Source organism: Protopterus annectens, chromosome 11.part0 (genome assembly GCF_019279795.1).
Source record: "Protopterus annectens isolate FY-2018-M chromosome 11.part0, PAN1.0, whole genome shotgun sequence".
Taxonomy (NCBI): Eukaryota; Metazoa; Chordata; order Ceratodontiformes; family Protopteridae; genus Protopterus; species Protopterus annectens.
The window spans coordinates 543,415,136-543,437,450 of NC_056745.1; positions in this window are offsets into that span (position 1 = coordinate 543,415,136).

The window sequence follows — 22,315 nt, forward strand, 5'->3', positions numbered from 1 at the left end:
CTCTTTCCTTCCTCTTCCCCCCTTCTAGATGTTATTCCAAATATTAATGGCATGAAGTAGGGCATATGCTTTAGAGTACCCAATGAGTTTAACAAAGTCAAAAAAGTCCAATATTTCCAGTTTTTTTTTGTTCTGTCATATTTCATAAATATAATTAATGCTTTGTAATCCCACATTTATTTGTCAGTTTATGAGTTGCTGGTTTTATTTCTGTTTATCTCCATCTCCCAAATCCAGTCTCTGCTTCATTTACAATGTACTCCTGATTCTTCTAGTCAACTCTTGTGCTTTTTTCCCCTCTCTCAAGCATTTTCTGTTGAAACATTGGGAAATGTTTTACTGGCACAGTCTATCTGTGATCTTTATTACCACAAGAACAAGAAGCAGAATCTCTTTCAATTTCATAATTCACTTTTTTGTTGGACAAACAGGTTCATCAAAAACTTAAGAAAATATCAATTCATTAATGTAATCCCTTGATGTCATAAATGAATTCATGATGCTGTATGTTAAAAAGTGGATCACCCATTGTGTTGCCACCATATTCTTAACAGCCTTAGGCAAAAAATAAAGTTAGACATGTATCTGTAATTCCTCAAATCAGAAGCCAGATTGGACCTATTTTAAGTAAAATATTAAAGGTTCTGTAATGTGGTGAATGCTAGGTTGGCAATAAAAACTAGGGGGGGGGGCATGTAAGATAAAAGGCATGTGACATCAGCGTTCCTTTGTGCATACTGTTATGTTGTTTTTCTACTGTTTGGCTCTATTGGACTTAACCCCACATGAAAGAATTAACCCATTTATTTCCTGTCTATTATTTCAATCACATTTGTCATATCTGATGCTTAATATATATAAAAAAATCCATATTTATTTTTTTTCTGAGCCATCATAGCCCCTCCCCCATGTTGCATGACACCTCCTAAAATACATTTTGCCTTAGTGCAATCAAAAATGTGTTCTTTGGCTTAGTCTAAATACTTTTGCAATATTTTTTTCAGTATTTTGTATCTGTATTCCTTTTTTCCTTAAATATTCTTAAAGTGGCTAAAAATAAGTAATAGTTTCATTTGCCTTTCCCAAATGTATGTCCATTTTTCCTAGGGTAATAAATACATGTCCCCTACTTTTCTCACTCTTTTATTTTGTTTTAAACACCTTTATTAAATTATCACTTGGGACATACACAAACACACACTTGCATAAATGTAATCAAACTATATTAAGTTCACATTTCTAAATATATGTCACAGATATAGTTCTATGCAATATAATCAATTGAACATTACATTGTTCAGTTCCTGCCTTCTCTTAAGTCTCATTACTTGTCCAAAACATTTTCTGCATGTATTGTTCCCATAATTTCCATTTCTTTTCTGTGTAATTCACTCCTACCCTTTTCTAAAGATCCCACTTCCGATTCTTTTATCTGTGTTACGATGTTCACTACTTCAAGTATGGTTGGTTTAGACTTTGATTTCCATTTTTTAGTAATTACTTTTTGGCAGCCACCAGAATTAAACTTAACAAGGTCTCACTATGTCTAAGGAATTCAAATCCAGTATCCCTGCTCAAAACATAATTTCCTTATTTACACTCATTTGCTTGCCCAGTGTTCCTGACAGACTACTCTGTAAGAAATGTTAAAGTCTGCCAACTCATTACACTACAAGAATATATGCTCACATGTACCTCTTTTTCCCAAATTACACGTAAATCATTTGCAATCTACCTGAGGAAAAATTATTCGGAGGCTGTTTCACATACAAAAGTGCCTATGCAAATACTTCCAGTCAAAAATCCTAAATCTAGATTTTGTTGCATATCTGGGAACCATACATATGTCCTCTCATTGTTTCTTTGTGAATTGCTTATCTTATCTCTTTTCATCTTTTCTGACCTCCTATGAGTGATACCTATACTTATTGTGCAATATTTTATATACCCTACTAATTATCCCTTTTTAACAGCAACTTCTGTTCTAGATTCAACTAAACATAGTGCAAGTCTTGCATTTAGGATTCTCCCTGTCCCATTCTATCTGCATATACTCCTTCACTCTTTTATTGAACCATTAACATTTTCATCAATTTTGAGAGGATGTCTAAGATGGCTGCACACTGATCAACAGGTTGATTTTAGCTCTCTGGTATGAAAACAGAAAACAGAAGCTGAGAATAAATGATTATTGAAACTGTCAGTTTGGGTAAAATTCAATCACTGGCTGGTATTTATACTGCCTGGATGCCAGTAAAGAAGAAATTTAGAGAACAAATTTAGAGAAAATCAGAGAAAATCATTAATGTATTAATTCTATTGAAATACAGATAAGCAACTGGACTGGTGTTCCACAGTAAGATTTGATAATTGAAAGGGCACATCACATCTGTAGTCCAAACCTGGTAATGAGAAAGCAACCAAAACCTATATTAGTAAAGATTTAGTCATCCCAACAGAAATAGTAGATCCTTGTAAAACTGTGGCAGAAAGGAAAAGTATTAAAATTGAAAGCAACAGAGTGTGTGTGGAAAATCATTATTCACTGTACACCAAGAAGAGAAGCAAGTTTATCCCAGCAATTGGGAAATATCTAGAGGCAGGTGTTAGATTCAAGCCTCTATGTCCAGTTGGCTTGAGAATATTTTTTCCTGGAGGATCAAATGCATTTTTGATGTAGAACAGGTTAAGGAGAAAATGGTGAGCCACAAGTAGAATGGGACTCTTTTTTCTCATTCTTCCAACAACAAAGCCCATAGAGAAAAACTACCAGTAAAACCCTGTCTATTGTTTCAAAGGAAAAGGCTTGAGAGACAGAAGAAAAATCACAGGAGCTGACAAGAAGAATGAAGAGTGCATTAGAATTGAACGAAATACTGGTGTTGGAAGATGGAAATGATCAAAAAGAAGAAAAGCAGCACTAAATTAGTGAATAGATGGTAGATTATAAAGTACCAATCCCACTGAATATAAGAATAGACGTGAACTATGAGTTGCAAAAAAGGGGTTGAGAAAGACCAACATTTTGTTGACTTTGTTAATCTTGTGGATGAACTGTAAAGCACACACATACTTTATAAAACATTTGCTGAATTTGTTAAACTTGTAGGTGGACTGTAAAGCATATACCCATTTTATGTCAATGTTTAGGAGGACACTAAAGGGAATGAAGTAACTGTAGGTGACTTATTTATTTTAGAAATTCTTGATGCAATTTGCATGCAATATTGTAAAGCAGTTTTGCATAATGTGTAGGCATGGGGTATTTGGAATGGGAGGTAGAGGAGTCTTATTGACTGCTGTATTTGTTAAAGATGTTAAAGCATGCAAGTATTTTTCTACTTATAAGATGTACAGGCATTATACTATAACAAGATAATAAAAGATGGTCAGAAACAATGTAAAGGTAATATAATGTTGTTATCTGGGTCTCCTGGGTGGGGGTGGGGTGGAAGTGTATTGATATATGTAGAATTAAGATAATTTATTATGGTTCTACAAGGGTAGATGTTCTAAATTAATATCCTTGGTTTAAGCAGTAAATACATTTTAAAGCAAATATGCTTGAAAATAATACAAGATTATAAAAGGCATGGGAAAGATTATAAAAGGCATGGGAAAATAATTTATTATGGTTCTACAAGGGTAGATGTTCTAAATTAATATCCTTGGTTTAAGCAGTAAATACATTTTAAAGCAAATATGCTTGAAAATAATACAAGATTATAAAAGGCATGGGAAATGGTTGATTTCATGCATCTGCAAAGTTAATAGCTTGTTTTTCTTTTCCTACTTCAGAAAATGCAATCAGTGGTGACAATAAATCTACAGGTGCAGGCAGTTAGCCAGGAGAAGTCTATGCATTGTGTTCTGACTGAAATGTACAATTCTTTCATATATCTGCAAAGTTTTAACCTGATTTTTTTTCTTATTCCTGTTTTCACATAGAGATGAACTGTCTGCAGATGTAAGCAATTAATTCTGAAAGTTCTGAGCACCCTTTGCTGTGAGAAATGTAGCATTTAAATGTGCAGTGGCAAGTAGTTCAGTTACAACTAAAGTTTGAAACCATGGAAAGTAAATAAGAAATAGTATTCTCCCCAGTAGTCTTAATACTTTAATTAATGTAACATAATTGTGCACAATTTAGTGTATTTATTTAAAGATAGCCTGTGTAATTCTTCTTAGGGCTAAAAGTTAATGTTTACTGAACACATGCTAGCTATTTTTCTTATCTGGGAGTAAAATAAAGATGATGAAAGAACTGATACCAATCAGTGTTAGTGTAAACAGGCTATAACATGTGTTTTTGCATAGATAACTTTAATTTTAGACTAGGGTACTTACTGTTGGTGCCACTATTGATTGATGTGTAGTAAACGTACTTTGTTGAAAATTTATGTCGTTTTTTGTATGACTGTTTTCATTGAAGCAAAAAGTCTTGGAAATATGTAACATAAGTTCCAACAGAGATGAGATGAAACACCAGCTTAAAAGATCAACCTGTTAAACATTAGTGGATGCATGTAAACCAAAATTTAGAAATGCCCATTCACATATAATAGGTAAGAAATAATAGCTTTGTATCATAATGGCTTCTCTGTCCACAGTATCATGGAATGTAAATGGCCTTATAAGCATAGGCAAAAAATCAAGAGTGCTGAATTATATTAAGAAATGCAAGGTGCAAATGGCAATGTTGCAGAAGACACATTTGGATAGAAATGAGCTTGTGAATATGACAAAGAAATGTTTTTAGGATGGACATTCAGCAGATTATCAGGGAAAAAGTAAAAGGAAATAATACTGATAGCTAGACAAACTCCTATAGAAATAGAAGAGGGAAATGACAATTGTGCTAGGCTTATGGTAGCCATGGGCTATTCGCAAGGGAGGAAGATTATGTTGGCATTTATTTATATTCCATGGATCTTATAAAATGTGAGAAATAGTTAGCTTTTATCAGGGAATACTATTTATGGGTGGGGGCTGGAACTTGATTTGCAATAGTGAGGATGTATCAGAGGGACCTTGAAGGGTAAATGTAACAAGAGAAGGTAGATATATGTAAACATATGAGAATGTCTGTTATGGAAGATGTAAATTCAGTAGTAGGAAATCAGACAGAATTTAGATATTATTCCCCAAGGTACAATAACTTGGCTAGATTGGACAGAATTTATATTTCATAGGAGCATGTATATTGAGTTGAAAGCTTTGATATGTATCCAATAATGTGCTGATAAAAATGAAGATATATGATAATGAAGTAAAATGAGATATTGGCACTTTCCTTCTTGTTACAATAAGAGGTATTTAAGGAATCGGTAATGGAAATTATTTGGGAGTCATTAGAGAAGATAGAAATTTCTTCATAAGGAATAGCTGTTGAGTCGGGCAAAATAAAAGTGCTTAAAATAGAGAAGAAATAAAAGAAAGAGAGAGAGAGAGAGATTAAAAAAGTAACAAGAATTATTTAGAGGAGCTGACAAAGGTTGAAGTATTACAAAATAAGGTGAATCTGATAGAATAACAAGTGGAACAACTGCAGATAGGGAAAATAAGGGAGTACTGAGATAATATGCATAAGTTTGGAAAGGCTGATGTTAAGCAACTATTTTTTGATAACTTCAGAGCACAAAAACTTTTAGCATAATGACTTAGTCAACAGAAAGTAGAAAGGACTGCTGCCAAATTTAGGGAGCCTATGACGGGAAAAATAACCATAGATCCTATAGAGGTATTCAAGATATTTTGAACATTTTATGAAAATTTATATAAAGCAGGAGAAATTGGAAACCAAGGAAAGGCACAAATGGGAATATTTGTGGAAGACTTGATTATGTCAAGGTTAGAGGAAGATGAAGTTCAACAATTAATGGCAAAATAATAAGACATGAAATAAAACCAGTGATATATTATCAATCAAAAGAGAGGTATTGAGGAGCAGGAAAATTGAAGATCAGAGGGAAAAGTGATAAAGCTCTGGATGGTTTCATCTGATGGTCTTTTAAAAGGGGGAGCACCACATCTTGGCAAAAGCTGTGTTGGCTTTATTATTCAGTGACAGTAAAGGCCTTTCAGACCCAGCTATAGACACATTTTAATTTTAAACCATGATTATAAACTACTTGTGTCTATACTAGCCAAAATAATGGAAAATGTGTTAGCAAAACTGATAGATATGAATCAGTGCAGTCTTATGGAGGGGAGGCAAAGATCTGACAAAATTAATAGAACAATGATGATCCAGAGGGAAGCAAAATATAAGAAAATATAGTTGCTGGTGGTGGATCCTGAAGCAGATAAAGCATCTAATACTGTCACTTGGGATTTTATGAATAGGGCAATGGAAGCATTTGTATTCCCTGATGCAGTAATAAGGTTAATTAGGATGATATATGAAGGATTGAAGGCAGGAACTGATAAGTTGTGCTTAAACAAAGGAACTAGGCAGAGGTGTTTTTTTCCCCATTTATTATTTGCCTTATATTTAGGGCCATTGGCAAAGAACATGAGTCTCACACATTGATTTATTCTAGATAGAACTGAAATGGTAATCAAGAAAAGTCAGCTGTGTTTGCAGATAATGTTATTTTGTGCTTGATAAATCCAGAAAAAAGAGATTTGTTGTGGAGTATTTTGAGACAGTTTCAAGTGTTTTTGGATAAACAAAACTAATGAAGATAAAACAAAGGCTATAATAGTAAACAGTGTACCTACAAATGAATTAGTTCTATAGTACCAATATTTATAAGGACATGATAAGAGAAAGTATTAAAGTTTTAAAAAGGATTCCATTACAGCAGCTTAATTTCAACTCTCATAGGTTTATAAGTATATACTAGGCTAATGACCACCCGATCCTTTATAAGTCTACCTGTGCAACCCAACCCAGCTCTGTTCCCATGTAACATGGGTATCTGTTTGGAGAAGTATGTAAGTTAGGAAGTTGCTAATGGTTTAGTGGGGGGGGGGTATGTTAGTTAGGGAATATTTGTCAGATTCTGTGTATTAGTCAGACGAGGGGTAAATTTTGGATTACTCATCTAATGGTCAAGGTTACATTTGAATACAGATAGGAATTACAGATAGGAATAGACTCTACTTCACACAGATGAAAAGCCTATTGTAGAGCATGGGAATCTTTTGAGATGCATACTTTTCTCACCAGCATGTTCTATTTATGTCACAAGCAAAGTTTAAATCCTTGGATCTAGTGTTTCTGGTGCTGTTCATTTTGTGGATGTGCAAAATATCCATCAGGGCTGAATCTGAGGATGCTTTACTATGCCAGGCATAGCTTGCCTCTCAGTAACCTGTAGGAGACTGAGTGCAGATATAGGGTTTTAAGGCAGTCTGTGTAGGACAATGTGTTAATACCATGGATTCAGTTAGTGAGGAACCTCTTCAGGCATTCAAACTGTTGCATATGCCTGATCAGGTACATGCCAATGGGGGCACTGAACTCAATGATTGGTCTAATAAGGGGCAGGTAAAATGGTGTTATATCTTCCTTGGACCTAGATGCCATACCCTTACTTACAAGTTTGGTAGCATAGAATGATTTTCATACTACCTTGGCTATGAGTTGGTCAAAGGCCAGATTACTGCCTACACGTTTCCAGATCCCTAAAAACTGGGTCAACTCTTGGGAGTGTTTTATTGATAGAGTAACTAACCTGGGTGGACATTTTCCCAAAAGGCACTATGATGACTTTCTAGGCATTGAGTTTTAATCTGTAGCTTTGGCACCAGTCATTTGTCTGTGTTAGACCCTCTTGCAGGATGTTAGTGTCATGGGGAGAATCTGTGATAGCTCAGAATTTGCAGTTGTCTTTGAACTTGGTGAGCTACAGGCCCTTAAAGTTAACCTTGACCTACAAGAAATAGATGCCAAACTGAAATGGTCCCAGCACTGAGGCTGGGGTACTCCAATGGTGACTGGTCTCTTAGCGGAGGTGATCTCACCAATTGTAACTTCTTGCATCCTATCTGTGAGCCAGCTGGCAATCCAGTGAGTTATATAGGGATTTATGCCTAGTCCTGTGACTTTGACAACAATACTTGAATAGGGTATTGTATAAAATGTCTTAGCCAGATCTAGGTAGGCAGTATGTCCTATTTTCCCCTCATTTATTACCTTGGTAACCATCTGTAAGAAGTCTACCTTAAAGTCTCACCTACTTAACTCTTGGCTTTGCTCTTGTCTTACTCCTGGTTAATTCTGTATTCACTCCTCTACAGAGTTCTTTTCAAATGTTTTATCTTAGAATAACTTTTTATTATGTTCCTTTATTCATATTTTCAATCTCTTCTGTATGTTATTCCTATCACTCTTTTCCATCCAATTTTTCTTCGTCTATAACGTAGTGTCTCTGCAACAAAAAAGTTTGTAAAGTATAAAACATATGCTGTATTAGCACAATAATGTACTATTAACATTTTTTTCTTTATGTTCACGTTATTACTTTTGTTTATTTTTCAGTTTGTCCTTTTTTTGTTTTAATTGTTTCGTGTTTACACATTTTTTACTACTTTTGTCTAAGATTTAAATTACTTCTATTAACTAACTTTGTACATATTGGAGAGCCCCCCCCCTCCCGCAGGCCTCAGCTGAAAATGGGACTTTGCCCAGTAGGAGTATCCTGGTTAACAAAAATAAATAATAATAAGTAGACATGATCTTCCTTTGACAAAACCAAACTGGGATGGGTCCAATGTTTGTAGGTTAGCAATCTCTTTGTTGATCATTTCCATGATAATTCATTCTATTGCTTTTCATATTATACTAGTCAGACTAATGGTGAGATATGTCTCGGGTCATTTACACCTACATGGACTTTGATAGAATCATACTGGTATCTGTGGTGCATTAACTTTAGTGCATGCATAACCTGGCAGATCCTGGTCCAGTCTGGTGAGTGGGATATCTGTGTTTCATACAATAGAGTCCCCTATGACAAGAGTCCAACAAAAAGTGTTTACCTGCCTTTTGGGTTTTGTTCTCGGGTGTCCCTTGCATGTAGGCATATGTGTGGTGTGTGGTGTTGCTTTTGGTGTGTGCTTTAGAGATTGCTGAGGATAGACATTGCCTATTGCAGCTTAGGAAGCCTTTGAGGTTTGGGCAGATTGCTTTTTAGTGCCTCAGCATAAGATGGTCTATGTGTTTAGTGGACACTGTGTGGTGGATGTAGTGTGTATGTGTGTGTGTGTGTGTTCTTGAAAACCTTCTTTGTAAGTGAGATTTTTGCCTGCAAGGAAATTGTGTATGCACATCTCTCACATACTGTGTTTATTTAAGGATTAAAAGGTTGTCTGTGAACATGAGGCAATTGCTGCATTGTCTCAGTATGTCTATAACTAGCAAGCTGGCCAAGTACACATTTGGAAATTGCATATCCATGTTGTTCAGACCTGTATTAGGGAAGGCTTTTATGGTATGAGGGCTGACTTTATACAGAGGTCTCCTAGGTTGGCCTCTAGGGTTAGGGACAAGAGTTAGATAGTGATAAGATATGGTATTGGTTCTGTTAGACTCGCAAGCTAGCTGCTCTAACCTTGACTCAATGCAATGCCTCACTATGTTACAGGTTATGGTCTGAATAGTTAAATAGGTAAACTTTACTGTCCAAGCATTTGTGTCTGTACAGGGCACTGCCAACCACTGCTGCTTGGTGAGCAGCTCCACACAAATGTGCCTAATTTATACCAACAGAAAAGAACTAAAATCTAACTCTTGACCCCTTTGGCCAATAAGCAACTATACTTTGAGCTCTTTTGGAGTGATTCCTAACTTAGAAAGACCAAATAAACACCTTCTGCCACAAGATGGATAAGCCAGTCCTCCTAATGTTAAAACACAGCAAAAAGGAACCCTCAAGTGCAATGCAATGAAAACAACTTATTCCCTAGCTAGATCACCTTACAGCAAAGCATTTTAAATGCAAACAGTTTAGAAAGCAGCACTTACAGAAGACAGGAAGTGGAAGCATGGAGGTTTTTAGGAGAAATGGCAGTGGAGTTTTTAACCACATTGTTTGATGAAATTTTGGAAAGTGAGAGGATGCCTGAGGAGTGAAGAAAAAGTGTTTTGGTACCGATTTTTAAGAATAAGGGTGATGTGCAGAGCTGTAGTAACTACAGAGGGATAAAATTGATCAGTCATAGCATGAAGTTATGGGAAAGAATAGTGGAAGCTAGGTTAATAAGGGAAGTGGTGATCAGTGATCAGCAATATGGTTTTGTGCCAGGAAAGAGCACTACAGATGTGATGTTTGCTCTGAGAGTGTTGATGGAGAAGTACAGAGAAGGTCAGAAGGAGTTGCATTGTGTCTTTGTGGACTTAGAGAAAGGATATGACAGGGTGCCCAGAGAGGAGTTGTGGTATTGTATAAGGAAGTTGGGAGTGGCAGAGAAGTATGTAAGAGTGGTACAGGATATGTACGAGGGTAGTGTGACAGCAGTGAGGTCTGAGGTGGGAATGATGGATGCGTTTAAGGTAGAGGTGGGATTACATCAAGGATCAGCTCTGAGCCCTTTCTTGTTTGCAATGGTGATAGTTTGACAGACGAGATCAGACAGGAGTCCCCATGGACTATGATGTTTGCAGATGACGTGATCTGTAGTGATAGTAGGGAGCAGGTTGAGGAGACCCTTGAGAGGTGGAGATAGACTCTAGAGAGGAGAGGATAAGACAGAATATATGTGCGCGAATGAGAGGAAGGATAGAGGAATGGTGAGGATGCAGGGAGTAGAGCTGGTGAAGGTGGACGAGTTTAAATACTTGGGATCAGCAGTTCAGAGGAATGGCGAGTGTGGAAGAGAGGTTAAGAAGAGAGAACAGGCGGGATGGAGTGGGTGGAGAAGAGTGTCAGGAGTGATTTGTCACAGAGGAGTACCAGTAAGAGTGAAAGGGAAGGTGTACAAGAGGGTAGTGAGACCAGCTATGCTGTATGGGTCGGAGACAGTGACATTGACAAAAAGGCAGGAGTCAGAGCTGGATGTGGCAGAGTTAAAGATGTTAAGATTTGCACTGGGTGTGATGAGGGTGGACAGGATTAGGAATAAGTATATTAGAGGGTCAGCCCAGGTTGGACGGTTTGGAGACAAAGCCAGAGAGGCGAGATTACATTGGTTTGGACATGTGCTGAGGAGGGATGCTCGGTATATTGGGAAAAGGATGCTAAGGATGAAGCTGCCAGGTAAGAGGAAAAGAGGAAGGCCTAAGATAAGGTTTATGGATGCAGTGAGAGAGGACATGCAGGTGGTTGGAGTGACAGAGAAAGATGCAGAGGACAGGAAGAAATGGAAACAGATGATCCACTGTGGTGACCTCTAATGGGAACAGCTGAAAGAAAGAAGACTTACAGAAGACAGGATATTTTTTTCACCAAAAGTATTTTAAATGCTCCTTAAATGCAATAAAACTGCAGACTTACAGAAGACAGGATTTTTTTTTCACCAAAAGTATTTTAAATGCTCCTTAAATGCAATAAAACTGCAATAAAACAGTTGTGATCAGTATAATAATGAAATGAAAGTGCAGTAAATCAAATACAGTAAAAGCTATTTCAAAGCATCCAGTGTGAAAGCAGAAACTGAGAAATAACCGCCAGTAATACTGTCATTTTAGGTAAAAGCCATTTACTGGCTAGTAAATACACTGCCTGTATACCAGCAAAGAAGAACTTTAGAGAACCTGAAAGAATATCAGTCAGAAAAGGTGAATTAAAAAACACTGGCTGGGAAAATTCCTTAAGTTGCTCAGCAAAAAGCAATGCAAGCTTCAGCTTTGGTACAAGAGTTGGCTTTCAGGAATTTAGAGGAAAAATGAACAGAGGTATTCAGAAGTGATATAATAAGTTAAATAATTAAGGAATATATCAAATCAAATAAAAGGTTGGAAAAATAGAAGAATCTAACTATTCAGATAAAGGGTTAGAACTCGTATACAAAATCCAAACAAAAATCAGAGGTTGAAATGAAGAAAAGACTGACTATGAGGCCTCTTAAGAAGAGATCTTTCAAAAAATGGTAGAGTTAGAATTCAGAATGCACAGAGAAAACCTGAGACTTTCTGCTGTATCAGAGAAAGTGGAAGGAATAGACTGTTATGAAGACACAAATAAGCAGCTGAACTGGTATTCTACAGCAGGACTTGTTAATGGAAAATGCAAATCATGTGTATGTTCCAAACCTCGCCATGAGAAAGCAGCCAAGACCTATATTATTAAAGATGTAATTATACCAGCAGAAAGAGTTGATTGTGATAAAACTGTCAAGAGTGTGGGAATTCCAAGATGGCTGTACATTGAGTAACAGCTTGTTTCTAGCTCTCCCAGTGTGAAAACAGAAACTCAGCAGTGAAAGCCAGTAGACTTATGTTAATGGGCGAATTTCAGTTACTGGCTAGTAAGTACACTGCTTTGATGCCAGGAATAAAGAAATACAGAAGACCTGGAAAAAAATCAGCTACAAAAAGTGAGGAAGAAATACTGATTAGGGAGAGTTCTGCAGCTGTTCACCAAAAAGTAATGCAACCTTCAGACATGACTTCCAATAACCTAAAGGATGACATAAGACAACTGCATAGAGATCTGGTTAAAATAAACAAAACAGTGATAGAGTATATCAACACAAACAATAAAAGGCTAGAACTAATGGAAGAAGCTTTAAACAGATATTCAGATGAGTTGATGAAGCTGCAAACATCAAAAGATTTAAGATTCAAAGAAAATTTATTGTCATTTAGGACCACACAAATGCAACCTAATTTTAATTACAAATGTCAGCTCACGAGAGAAATGCAGTGCAAATAACATAGATACAATGGTATCAAAGTATAACATAAGAAAGAAAATAGCACACGTGACATGCAAGATGCAGTTCTCATTACATAAACACATTCAATACCCATTATCAAGTGATAAATAAATACCCACTACCAAACCCCCGCGCTGTTAAGATTGAGAATAAATAGAGACTAGTGAATAGCAGCTGTTTAGTTACCATATTGCACTTGTTAACCTTGACATGACCCAGTATATAGCCATCATATTGCATAATAGTAATGCTGGAGGTAATTGCTCAGAGAAGCAGGATTAAATGAAAAAAAGAGGCTTCAATGTATCAGGTATTATGGTTGGTGTCTGTGTTAATAAGTCTACAGCTGTAGGATACAAACTGTTCTTGAATCTGGTACCCCTACAGTGGAAGCTGCGATTCCTCCTTCTACACGCAAGTGGTTGAAATGAAGAAAAGGCTGGCTGAATATGAGACTGCTCAGGAAGAAATGTTTCAAAAGTAATAGAATTAGAGGACAGAGCATGTATGGAAAACTTGAGATTTGCAGCTATACCAGAGAAGCTGGAAGGAACAGACTGCATTAAATTTATGAAAGAACAAATAAGCAACTGGACTGGTATTCCACAGCAGGATTTATTAGTTGAATGGGCACATTGTGTGTATGCTTCATATCTAGCTATAAGAAAGCAACCTAGATCTTTAATAGTAAGGATGCAATCCTACCAGCAGAAAGAGTTGATTTTGTCAAAACTGTGGCAGAAGGACAAAATACTAAAAGTAAGAGACCGCAGAGTGTTTGTGGAGAATGATTACTCATTGTACACCAGGCAAAAGAGAAGTAAATTCATTCTTCTCTTCAGAGAATGCCAAGGCACAGGTGTGAGATTCAAACTGCTGTATCCAGCTGCCTTCAAGGTATTCTTCCCTGGAGGGACAAAATCATTTTTTGATGAAGTGCATGCTAAGGAGGAAATACAAAAGTTTGTCCAACAAAAACTGGCCTATGAAACAGGAGATTTGACTTCTTGTTTTTCTGGTAATAAAGACCACAGAGAGACTGCACCTGTGAAACCTTTTCCAGTATTTCAACAGAAAATTTTGGAGAGAAGGAAGGGAGCATGAGAGTTGACTAGAAGAATCGGGAGCACATTGGAAATGAAGCATAGACAGCATTTGGTGATGGAGAAGAACAGTAATAAAATCAGTAACTTAATGTGGGATTACAATGCAATAATTATATTTGTGAAATACGACAGCACAAGCAAATCTGGAAATATTAGATTTCTTCAAAATTTTTTGCTGAATGGGACTCTAAAGTATATTTATTTTATTTGACATTTGTTAATCGAGTTAGTCCAGCTGAGCCGGAGGCCCATTTTCAATGGAGACCTGAGGAGAAAAGCTCCAGTGATTAAATAATGATCATAAAAACATACAGATTAATAAACAATACATTCAGAGTTTTATATAATCTGTAGTGAAAAAGCTACATTAACAAAGTTACAGTAGTACAATGCAATAGAGAAACTAAATATAGTTTTTTTGTGAACAACAAAAAATGTTATACTTGTGTAGAAAAATGACATTTTAGATATTTGTAGATATATATCGCAAACTAAGTCTAGGTCAATATAGGTAAGAGGTGAAGAGAGTTGAACACAGTTAAGAGTTTCATTGAACAAGAAGGAAAATGTGATAATAAACAGGAGTATAATACAAGAGTATTAAAGAAGAAATATGAATAGTGAACAAGTGTACTATATGTAAAGCTGGAAATTATGTAGATTAGAGAAGTGGAGTCTGAGAATATGTTATTGCATGATGTAAAATAGGAAATAAAGTAGAGATGGGATACTGTGCAGGAGTAGTGTAGGGAGAAATTGCTGGACTAAAGAAAAAACAAACAGAAGTGGATAATGGGATTTGTCATGAATTAGTATAATAAGATACATTTAAAGGGAGATAAGATGATAGAAGAATGATAGTGGGGATAAGTGAGTGAGTGAAGTGTTTGGGGAGAGATGTGGGTTAGGGTTGGAAGGGGTGAGAGGGTTTAAGTAGGTTCATGACAAGGGCAGATCCATGAGCTTAAGAGGAATTGTTATAATTGCTTTTTGAATTGAGTAGTGTTTGGGGTATTTTTGATATGTTGAGGTAGTTTGTTTCAGGCCAGACATGCATTGTGGTTATAGAGTAGTTTACCTATATATTTTTTTGGTTTATGTATGACAAGGAGTTGTTGGTCTGAGCTTCTGAGTGGTCTGGTGGGGGTGTAGAAAGATACAAGAGAAGAGAGGGAGGGACAGTCAGAAGGATTGTATAGGATAGAGTGGGTAATTTGGAGTTGTGATATGAGAAGTTTGTAGGGGAGTTCTGGCCATTGTAGTTGTTTCAAGGCTATGCAATGGTGGCTTTTATAGGGTTGATTAGTTGCAAATCTATCAACTTTATTGTAAGTTTGTTCAAGTTGTGGGATTAGTGAAGATTGTAGGTTAGAGAGGACAGGTGAAGTGCAGACGAGACCTGGTAGTAGGAATGCTCTAGCTAGTGATAGTTTGGCCTCTGGAGTAAGATATTTTTTGATACACAGATGAATGTGCTGGTCAAATTTAATCTGTCGATAATGGTGCCAAGGAGTTTAGTATGAGGGTCGGCTTTGATGATGGTTTTGTCTGGTGATTGGATAGAGAAGGAGGATTTATGGTGTGAGAGTGAGTTAGGTAGGAAGAGGAAGAGTTTAGTTTTCTTAGGGTTTAGAATTAGCTGGTTTTTGTTAAGCCATTTTTTCATGGAGTAGAAGGTGTTTTGTATAAGGGAAAGAAGATCAGTTACATTATTGGAGGTTGTGATGAGGGTTGAATCATCTGCATATTGGTCAAGGGTAGAGTGCTGGCAAGAAGACTGAAGATTGTTGGTGAAAATATTGAATAGTAGGGGGCCTAAGATAGAGCTCTGGGAGACCCCTGTTTTTATTGGCAAGAACAGTGAACAGGAGGTGAGCCATCTGACAGATTGAAGTCTATTAGATAGGTAGCTGGAGAACCACTGCACAGCAGAAGAAGAGAGGTTAAGTTCAGTTAGTTTTGTTAGTAGTTTGTGATGTTACACAGTATCAAATGCTTTGGATAGGTCCAGGAAGAGACGGTATACAAGTTGCTTTTTTGTCTCTGCCCTCTGCAACTACATGAGTAAAGGATAGGAGAGCAGTAGCACTGCTGTGGTTAGGCTGGAAACCATGTTGAGCGGGGGTTAAAAGGTTTTCTTGTATTAGGTATTTAAGGAGTTGGGTGTGGATGCACTTTTCTAGGATTTTAGAGGATGGCTGTTGGTTGGAAATTAGACAGGTCAGTGGAGTTACCTCCTTTGTGCACTGGTACAGTATAGAAGGACTTCCAGATGTTAGGCAGAGTGATTTATAGAATAGGTCTATTTATTAGTATAGAGATGGGGAAAGCTATGGAGTATATGCTCTATGTCATGTCATTAATGTTCAGAAAAATGCTTTGGGGAGGGGAAGAGAGGGGAGAATGCTAAGTAAGTAAAGAAAACATTTTCTTTTCTTAATAGCACTGTATCAGTGCTGCATGGTTTTCTTTGCGTGCTATTTTTGGGTGTAATGGGGATTGTAAAAAGGTGTTGTTTTTATTTTTCTCCTCTCTTCTCTTTTTCTTCTTGTGCAGTTTTGAGAAACAGGCAATGCAATTATTTAAAAAAAAAGAAAAAAGGGAGCCTGGTTAAAGGGGCAGGACAGATTTTAAATTAATGTGCTTTTTTCATTCTTGCATTAAGAAATGACTGATTAAGGACCTTTGTTTTAAGACAGAGAGCAAGTAAATGAAAAAGAATATTGAATATTATAAGTTTTTTTCTAGCACTTGCAAATATGTATACCAAGTAGCATATCTGCAGCTGGTTTCATGCCTCCATGGAGACAATTTGATAAAGAGAAACTGGAGACAGTCTGGTGGAAGGGAATCGGCTGAGGGAAAAGAAGAAAAAAGAAACCGACTAGGACATAATGTTCCCTGAAAAACAATCAGGGGTTTTCCCAGGTGTGACAGCTTTAAAGATAATACAAAACCAGTTAGACTTGAAGTAAAGTTCTCTCAGTTTTTTTTAATGCAGTGGGAATACTAATATAAACAGGTGCTTTTGTTTTTTTTCTTGTTCACCCTTCTCTCATTTTCTTTGTTCAGTTTTGAAAAATGTAGGCACTGCAATGAAAAAAAATGAGGAGGGGAGGAGATGGGGGAGAGTGGAAGGGTCAGGTTAAGAGAGTATGACAAAAGAAAAAAATAGTGTGCTTTTCCTCCATGCTTGCATAGGGAAATGACTAGGTAAAAACCTTACAACAAACAAGTTTATTACAAAGCATGTAAATGAAAAAGAATATTGAATATTCTAAGTCTTTTTTATGATAAACAAGGTACCCTTAGCAGTTTTGTGTCTGGTTTGCATTTCACCAGAAGACAATTTGGTAAAGAAAAATGTCTTGGAGAAAGTGTTTACTGAAAGCATTCAAATGTTTTCTCAACTGCAAGGGTTATAAAGATATACAAAATCAAATAGCACTGACTAATAGTCAATAAGTAGTCAGTAGACTAATAGACTGTACCATGTGTCTTAGCATGACTAACCTTTGTTTTGGTTAACTTTTGCCTGTCTGTGTAGTTATCAACTTGGCAAAAACTTCAATATTTGAAGATGTACATAGGGTTGTGTATTATTGTTAAGTTCGTACGGTTTTAGGATGTTTTTTTTTTTTTGGGGGGGGGGGTTAAAAAACCAAAAAGTTATGTAAGATGCGACATAGGCATGCGTTTATATCCCCCTAAAACTGCTATAATGGAGCTTAAGAAAATTCTGGGAGAAATAATCTGTTTTCAGATTTCAAAGACCAATCTGCCTAACAGTATATACATGTAACATAAAAGCTGGAACTAGACATTTGGCAAAAGGGCAGTTGTATATAAAAGGTGGTCATAACTATATAAGAAAAGTATGCTTTCTGTAATGTCTTTCAATCTGAATGGTCTTACAGATAAATATAAAAAAATAAAGAGTAGTGAACTATATTAAAAAATATGAACTGCAAATAGCTGTGCTACAGGAGACACACCTGGAAAGAACTGAACATGTGAATTTGATAAAGAAATGTTTTCAGGATAGTTATTCAGTGGAAAGAACTGAACATGTGAATTTGATAAAGAAATGTTTTCAGGATGGTTATTCAGTGGAATATCTGGGGCAAAGGAAAAGAGGAGTGCTTATATTAATTGCAAGAGGAGCTCCAATAGTGATAGAAGAGGGAAAAAAAAATAATGGAAGATACATATTACAAAGGGGCTACGGGCTAGGGAAGAAGATTACACTAGCATGCGTTTACATCCCCCTAAAACTGCTATAATGGAGCTTAAGAAAATTCTGGGAGAAATAATCTGCTTTCAGCAAGGAATATTACTTATAGGTGGAGACTGCAATTTGGTTTGCACAGTGAAGATGTGTCTGGGAGGCCTAGAAGGGAAAATATAACAAAGGAGGGTAGATTTTTGAAGAAATGTATGAAAATGTTTGGCATGGAATGAAGAAATGTATGAAAATGTTTGGCATGGAAGATGTGAATTCAGTACTAGGAGTTCAGAGTTAATTTACATATTACTCACCGAGATACAAAAACTGTGCTAGGCTAGATAGATTTTATATCTCAGAGGAACATGTGCATTTAATTGAAGGTCTTTATATACACCCAATAACTGCTTCAGATCATGCATCAATAATAACTAAATTAAAAACAAAAGGTAATGAAATAAAAATGAGACACCTGCACTTTCCCACCTATCAGTTGAAAAGAGATGAATTTAAGGAATGGGTTGTAGAATTAATTCAGGAGCTACTAGAGAAGATATAATTATATTCTGAAAACACAGCTAAGGACTGGGATAAAATTATAGTGGAGTTTAAAGCTAGGTTGGAAATAAAAGAAAGGGAGATATGGTTAAATGGTAACAAGAATTATTTAGAGGGACTGACAAATGTTAAAGTATTGAAAAATAGGGGGAAACTCTCAGAACAAGAAAAGGAGCAACTTCAGAATGATAAACAGAAAATAAGGGATTACCTCGATAATATGCACAAGTTTAGAAAGATTGTTGTTAAGCAGCTGATTTTTATAATAATTCTGGAACACAAAAAACATTTAGCACAACAACTCAGGCAAAAGCATGTAGAAAGGACAGTCACAAAGCTTAGGGAGCCTATAACAAGGAAGATAACAAGAGACCCTGTAGAAGTATTAAATATTTCAGAAATTTTATGAAAATGTGTATAAAGTAGAGAAATATGGAAATCAAGGAAAGGTACAATGGAAATGTTTATAAAATAATTAAATATGTCAAAGTTAGAGTTAGATGAGGCTCAACTACTAACAGTTAGGATAGGAGGGGATGAGATAAAAATGGCTATGTATAACCAATCTACAAGAAATTTCCCAGGAATAGATGGTATTCCTGTGGAAGTTTGGAAGTTAGGAGGGAAAACAACTGATAAAAATCTGGAAGGTTTTGTTTAACAGTATTTTAAGAGGAGGAAAAGTACCAACATCTTGGAAGAAGGTGGTGGTAATGGTAATACCTGAAGATGGTAAAGATCCATCTTTCAATACTAAACCATGATTATAAAGTGTTTATGTCTATAATGGCTAAAGGAATGGCAAACGTGATACCAAAATTGATAGATATGGATCAATGTGATTTTGTGGAGGGGAAGCAAAAATTTGACAATATTAACAGAACATTGATGATCCAGAGGGAAGCAAAATGTAAGAAAGTTCCACTTGCATTGGTGGCTCTTCATGCAGAGAAAGCATTTGACAGAGTAGACTGGGACTTCATGATCAGGGCAATGGAAGCATTTGCTTTCCCTGACACAATTATAAGGTTGATTAGAAGAATATATGAGGGATAAGAAGGATGAATTAAAGTGGGTGGGGTCCTCTGCAATAATTTCTGCTTGAGTAGAGGAACCAGGCAGGGTTGTCCATTTTCTGCTTTGTTGTTTGCATTATATTTTGAACCATTGGGAAAGAAAATAAGGGACTCAGAAATTCAAGGATATAATTGGTATGGTAGTCAGGAAAAGCTGGTTCTATTTGCAGATTATATTATTTTATACATGGCAAAACCAGAAAGGGACATTGCAGTGGTATGGTACATTTTAAGAGAGTTTCAAATCTTCTTGGGATACAAAATGAATGAAACTAAAGCAAAGACAATAGCGGTAAATTATGTAACCACACAAATTAGTCCAACAATAGGCATAGTTATGGGGACATGATAAAATGACGTTTTTAAAAGAGTATGCATTAGAAATGACTCTGTGGTGGCAGCTAAGGATATGTGGGAAGAGACTAAACAGAAGATAATACAAATTTGAGAAACTGGAAGTTTTGTTATATGGATATGGATAATAAGATACATGCCATTAAAATGTTTTTAGTCCCTTTAGTCTTATTCACAGGTCAGGCATGCTTCTATCAACTGGAGGAGAAGTTGTGCATAGCAATTAAAAAAGAGTTGAATGATTTTATCTGGGAAGGGAAGACAGCAAGGGTCAAGTGGGATAAGCCAAGTCTACCAATAGAACAAGGTGGACTAGCACTACCTAATTTGAGGGGGTATTTTAGAGCAACACATTTAAGGCTCTTATACACAGCACTAGCAGAAAACTATAATTCAAAGGGAAAGGAATGATACTGAAACAGGGAGAAGCTCAAGAAATAAGGAGAGATTGGGATTTTGGATGTAGACTCTTAAGGAGAACAACCAAAATCATACAGAATATTATATTCATAACATAGCAGGGAGTATTCGAAGAACCACACCATCATGAGAATGGAGAAAAGAGATTTTGATAGGAATGACTGTGGTCAGGTATACAGATACTAGGCAAGAGGGGGCTAGAATTTATGGGAGAAAACGGACAAAGGAACCAAGGTATTGGGAGCAAATAGCTCAAAAGGAAAGGTAATAGAATGGGAAGAGGCCAAGAATTTATTTGGACTGCAGGTTAGAGATTGCCTTCTCTATCAAGGATTGATATCAGAGTATAGGCAAAGAGAAAGAAATAGGGGGCTCCAAAATGAAAGACCAGCACTTTTAGAGTTTTTAATAGAATCTAGAACAGAAGCTGCCATTAAAAATGAATATTTGGTAAAGCATATAAAGTAATGCATGACAATTATAAGAATCAATCAGAGGAGCTTAAAAAGGATTAGGAAGAGAGAGTGGATAAGCAATTCACAAAGAGACAATGAGGATACATGTATATCTCTCAAATATGCAACAAAGTCTGGAAGATTTTGGATCTTTGCCTGGAAGTGTTTACACAGACATTTTCATACTCCAAATAGACTCCAAATAATTTTTCCTCAAGTGGATAGCAAATGTTGAAGGTGTAATGGGTAAGAAAAAGGTAGCTGGTAGCATATCTTTTGGGAGTATAATGAGATGGCAGACTTTAAGGATTCTCTACAGACTGCTCTGTCAGAGATGCTGGGTGAGCAGATCGGACTGACTGGGGAGATGATTTTTTTTAATTAGGCTACAGAATCGGAATTGCCTAGACATAATAAAGCTTTGCTGAGTGTAATTATGGTGGCTACCAAAAAAGCAATTACTAGAAAATGGAAATCAAAGTTTAGACTAACTTTGCTAGAAGTAGTGAATATAGCAACAGAGTAAAACAACTAGAATTGGGATTGTTTGAAATTGGAAGGAGCAAACTACACAGGAAAAATGGGAATTGTGGGAATAATATATGCAGAGCAGGAATGAGGTTTAAGAGGCAGGATTTGAATGAGCCATATAATGCTTAACTGACAATGACTGGATTGTTTATAAGTGATGTATAATGTTTGCAACTACAGTTGTTTCAATGGTGTCTGTGATGTAAATTGTTTGCAACTAAAGTGGTATCATTTTCTATGTTTTTCATTTATATAATTGTAAGATTGGGTTTGTCATATGTGAACATTTAATAAAGACGTTTGTAGAAAAAAACTGTCAAAAGTGAAAAGTATTATTCAAGCCCCTTTATCCAGCTGTCTTCAGAATATTTTTCTTTCTGGAGGAAGAAAGACATTTTTGGTACAGAGCAAGCTAAGGAGGAAAGAAAAAAGTTTCGCCAACAAAAAATGAGCTGGCAAACATAATGGGACTACTCTTCTCATTCTTTTGAAAAGCTCATAGGAGGCTTTACCAGTGAAATCTTTCCCAGTATTCCAAAGGAAAATGCTTGAGAGATAGAAAATAAGCATACTTGACTAGAAGAATCAATAGTAGAAAAAACATTTGCTGAATTTGTTAAACTTGTAGGTGGACTGTAAAGCATATACCCATTTTATGTCAATGTTTAGGAGGACACTAAAAGGAAAAAAAAAATAACTGTAAGCAAAAAATGTGTTCTTAGTATTTGTATAAGCATTTCATGATGTAAACTGCATGCTTTATAG